Source organism: Rhyacophila brunnea, unplaced genomic scaffold (genome assembly GCF_057557595.1).
Source record: "Rhyacophila brunnea isolate RB1 unplaced genomic scaffold, BYU_Rbru_1.0 scaffold_28, whole genome shotgun sequence".
NCBI classification, from domain to species: Eukaryota; Metazoa; Arthropoda; class Insecta; order Trichoptera; family Rhyacophilidae; genus Rhyacophila; species Rhyacophila brunnea.
This window is the reverse complement of record NW_028232945.1, coordinates 2,667,398-2,673,102: the sequence shown is the minus strand read 5'-3', so window position 1 is coordinate 2,673,102 and position 5,705 is coordinate 2,667,398.

Below are 5,705 nucleotides of genomic sequence, written 5' to 3'. Positions count from 1 at the left end.
GATGAAGTCAAAATAAGTATATGATATAATAGACAAAAAAATATACATTTTATGTGTTTCACGCACTAATATACAACTATTTGACAATCTTTTAGTATATTTACTTGCTTATGTCAAGATTTATTATATAATCTTGATATTTAATTTTTTATATCAAGTGCATTTATCATATATGGAAAAGAAGATCTGCATATCTTTTATATATGATCTGGGTGTTTTTAGTCTTCCTATTTTGTATTTTATTTTTTAAATGTAATTAAATTCTGATTTTATATAATTTCATAAGTTTACATAAGTATCAATATATTCGGAAGGTATTCAGTAAATTTTACTAAACTGGAAAATATACTTTTTATTCGATTAAACACATTTTCTAAATTTCATGTTATTATCGCTTTTATACAGCAATCTATCCCTTGGTTAGTTATCTTCGTTAACTTTTTTTTTATTTTATAGCAAAAAGAAGTAATTTAAATTTAATCTTCGTTATTTTTTTGCTTTTTTTGTTCTTTTTAGAATTACTCATTAGATTTTTAAATGTTAATTTCATACATTTTTTGGATTAACATACTTGTTTTGCCTCTATATAAATTTTATAAAATCTAATTGGCTTTTAGAAAGTTATTATTTTGCTTTTAAAAGGTATAAATCGGCTTATATTCATTTAGATTATGTTCAAAACTTATGTTCTGTAAAAGAATCAACAGAGATTATACTAGACCACAATATATTTCAAAAAAAAATGAAGAATTATTCAAATTACACAAAAAAGGTATGGATGAGAAAATATCATTACATTTGAAAGGTTTTATATCTTTTTTGCTCGAAAAAATAGTATCATGTAAATCTAAAAACCTTTCTAAATTAAATTGTTCTGCCTCTATAGATCAACAAAAAATATCTTAAATTTCAAAACGCCCTCAAATAAATTTAAAGACCCCTGAAAAATTATATTTTTTTTAAGTAATTTGAAGCAACGGCTGAAATCAGAATAATTTATTGATGTGAAAATCTTTAATTGCTTCATAAGAATATGTTTCCGGAGGTTTTTATGGCAAACCAAGTTTACTGATAGCTTTAAAATCTGCAAAAGATAGCTGTGATGTTTATAAATATAGACGTATGGTGTACAACTGTGCAAAAAGTAATACTATATCTATTATCAAAGATACATAGATGTGTAAATTAAAAATTAACATCAGGAAATGGTTAAAATTAAAATTTTTCTATTTAAAAAGCCTATCACAAAGAGCTATGTGCGAAATTATTGGCAAAAATAAAATATCTCCTAGCAGAAAATATATTGAGGCTAACAAAACTCACAATGTTACATTATTGCAACAATATTTTTTGAATGGGTGGGCCTGGTTACATTATAAAAGCCGATGAAACCATGCTAACTACAAGTTTAAGTCTATTGGGGTCTAGGTAAGTAGATATGTATTGGTCATGACTGTTATAGACACAAGAGAATCACCTAGCAAAGAATTTACTATAGTTTTTCCAAATATTACTGTAGCAACATATATGAATGCCATTGAAAGAGTAGTCAGAGAGGGTTTAGTAATAGATACAAATGAATTTTAAGGCTATAAATATACTTATTTAATGAATGTGAACACCATAAGAACATACATATATAATTTTTTTATTACGATTTTTTAGTTCACATTCATAATTTTGAGCTGTTCAAAAAAAAGCCAAAGAAAAGTATTAAAAAGAAGAAAGATGTAAGGAAAGAGTATAGAGACAAATATTTGTACGTTTATAATTTTTAATCAAAATAAAGGCAACGTTATGAAGCTCTAGTTGACTTATTAAAAATTAAATAATAAAGTTTTTTTAATTTAAATCGATATTTTAACAATTTTTATGCTATGTTCCAATATTTAACCATAAATTATATATTTTTCTATATGTTTTTAGTCTTAATTTAGGTAATTAAATTTCATATATCGACCCAGGTAATTTGCTAATTGATGGAAAATTATTTCCGGCTATTTAGTATATAAGTCGATTAACTTCATGAAATATTAATTCATATTTCTATTATATTTACTGCTATAATCATGTTTTTACAATTAACAATTTATCTTGCAAATTTAACATTAAAAGATATTAAGATATGGTTTGAAGTTTTAACGATATAACTTATGATAAACCCGCGTTTCGCACGCAAGAAAATGATGAAAAAATATAAAAATACCTATGTATACCTTTTTTCTTGTAAAAAGTTTTATTTGTTTCTTTTTTTCAAGATTAAATATCATAAAAAAGAGCTAATAATCCCTATGTGCAATTAATTCTCTAACTATTTTTTGCCGCATTTTCGCAATAAAGAACAGCCAAGATACAATAGACAATTAAAGTGGATTTTAATCATTTTTTGGTATTAATCAAAGTTTTAAATAGAAAATGCATTTAAAAACCAGCAAAAATCAGCTGCAGATGGCTTACTTTAACTTTATAATTTTGTTTGATTCCAAAAATTTAATTTTTTCTATATAATTACAAAATATAGTTCAACTTATATCAATTAGATATAAATCACATTTAAATAAAAAATTCGAATAGCGCCTGATAATTTACACAGTATTGACATACATAGAATAAATTTTAAAGATTAGAAGCCTCGTTCATAATGTAAGAAATATCAATAACTATATTTATCTAATTATAAGCTAGACTTAGACGAAAAATTTGTTTAAAAGAAGTAGATTTATGTGGGAAATCCATGTTCTAAACTTAGATATAAATAATCTAAAGATCAAAAAAATGAATTTCAGCAAAAAAGCTAAGATTCTATAAATTTGGGCTTATTTGTATGGGGATTTTAATGGAACATACCCTAAAAAAAATTACTGTTGCCTCTATAAAAGATATATAGTGATATTAATATTTCAGATTTTTCGATTAAAATAGGGAAATTGTTGTTTTTTATATTTTAAAGACATATTGGTCATTCATTATTACTCGTAACATAGATTTCAAACTATAAATAAGTTTAAAAAGAATTATCGCTCTTGCTATATGACTAAAATTGTGATTTCACTATAGATCAGAGTTGGGCTTTTCGGTAATAATGATACTAATGGTAATATAGTTTTTTTAAATGGCAGTACAATATCAGGTGGTAAAAAAAACATTGTGGTCATTATGTATTTATAGTGATCTTTTGCAACTAGTTATAATTCTAAATTGAAAATATATATGGCTTGAAGATCAGCATATTTGTATCCCTATAAAAAATTTTCCATTAAATTCTATGTGAAAACAAAATTAATGCTATTGATTTCGCTGTCTGACTCAAATTTAAGCTATTAGAATCACCGAAAAAAAGTTTGATTTATGATATTTATATAAAAATTTAGTAATATTGCATAAATGGATAAAAAAATCTACATGTGCAAATATTATGGAATCATATTTCGCTAAAATAATACGCGCAGACGCAATAAAAGGTATTCTGATGTTATAAATAAAGCAAAAACTAATAAAAATAAAGACCTAAATATATAGATTATATATATCTATAAAAACCACAAATAACACTATATCTAATTTCCAAAAAAAAATTCTTAAGGAGCCCAGATATTATGAATGTCATATCAAGTTTTCAATTAAGAAACGTCAATTTATTGGCATGTTATTGTATTTTCAGATTCCAAAAAATATCTTTTTTCCCCTTAAATATGTATTTTTACTTTTTAACTGTGTATTTTACTTATCATAAAATCCTTTACATTTTAGAAAATTAAATAAAATTTATAAAATTGATTTATCAAAAGTATTGCATTCAATTTCGAAAAATCTTCAGAAGCAACGTAAAAAGAGAAAACAAGATACCAATAATTTGATAGAATTTGCATACCCAATTTTTAAGTTTTTTAAATCTATTCTCATGGTATAGTAGAAGACATAAAACAAATCTTTTGGTATTTTATTTTTGTTATCATTAAAAAATATGATTTAAAATTGTTTTAAAGGTTTTAACATTCTCTTCAACGTGTTAGAACGTATATAGTTAATCAAAATTCGATGCTTTATGGAATTAATATTTGTTTAATTTTGTATTTTCAATATTTGTGGTATTACGTGATATATAGGATTACAAACAAAAGGCATCTGTATATTTTCCCATATGCTATAGAAAATGATCTTCATAACAGATCCGTTGCATCAATTAATACTAAAATACTTTTAAGGTATATTTTAATAATGATATATATATAAATGAGCTAAGATTGTTTAATTTTTATCTTTATGCGATATAAAATTAGGAACATGTATGGATAAGAACCAGATTCATTCAGTTTTGATGGAATTTTAGTCTTTATTTTGTAGATTAAAATATATCATAGCGCCTGGTGTCACGAAACTAGGGCTAAAACACACTATAAATATTTTTATATTATTTTAAGCGTAGTGATAAATAACGTTGCAAAATATATAGATTATTGGAAATAAACTTCTGTGAGTATTATAATTCATCTTAATACTTAAATTTCTATTATGCAAGCTGCTATCACATGGGAATCTTATGTAAAATAATCATAGTCAGGAAAAGAAAAAAAAGAAATGATGTTTAATATCAATAATCTAAAGAATTTGGATTGTATTTGAACCTGGATTGCTTATAGAATTACTTTTTTACCATTAAGAAGAAAATTATACAAATTTTTGGGTTTTACTTTTAGAGTGTATTGCCCTTATACATATTTTACCTCAATATTTTTTTTTTGAAAACATGAATATAACTTTTTAATATTACGATAAAACACACTTCATAGATAAAATTTTAATTATTTATACAGTTGTAGTTTTTTTTGATATATCATTCTGTTTTTCTTTTTGTTATAGGTAAACAAAACACAATTTTTAATGGGTTTCAAATATCTAAAAATTTATGAGCCTTATTTTAATATGGGGGGAAATATTCATATTTTCCATTTAAAAAAAGAATTTTAGTGCATAAGAAACATACAGCACATAAAACTATGCTCGACAATAACCACGAAATTTCATATTTTATGATACATATGAATTTTATATGTTCTAAATATGAATAACCCATTTCATTCTCAAAAAAAAATATTTTTTTTTTCAATAGAATTGGTGATCGCAAAATATACTTGCATAAAAATACTATAAATCATATAAAATGTCATTTAAATGAGCTTATAGAGCTCTATTGATATATTTGTATCAATAAACATTTAAATACTTACACCTTCTACTCGATATAGCATAAGCTATTATTAATGCATGGTAAAATTTGAAATTTATTGATATTTTAAAATATAAATAATTAACACAAAAAAATATAAAATATATAATAAGCTAACCTTCAATGTATACAATTATAAAAGATTTATTACCCTTTTCATCTTTTTTTGTGTAAATTTTATATATGTAATATCAATCTACGCTCTTTAGCCTGTGTTAACGCATAAAAACTATATAGCATTCTCGAATTTTTTTTTCAGTGCTTAGATCAGGAATCTTGTGTGTATTTATATTGATACATACTAGTTTGTATGGTGGTTTTGACTTTATTTATAAATTATAAATTGTTTATATGGTAAATTTTATTGATATATAAATGCGAAATCCGGGTCTGAATGTCTTATATATTCATTATAGAATATAGCTTAAATTTTAAGACTTCCAATATCAATATATGAAAAAAAAATCTCTATTATTTT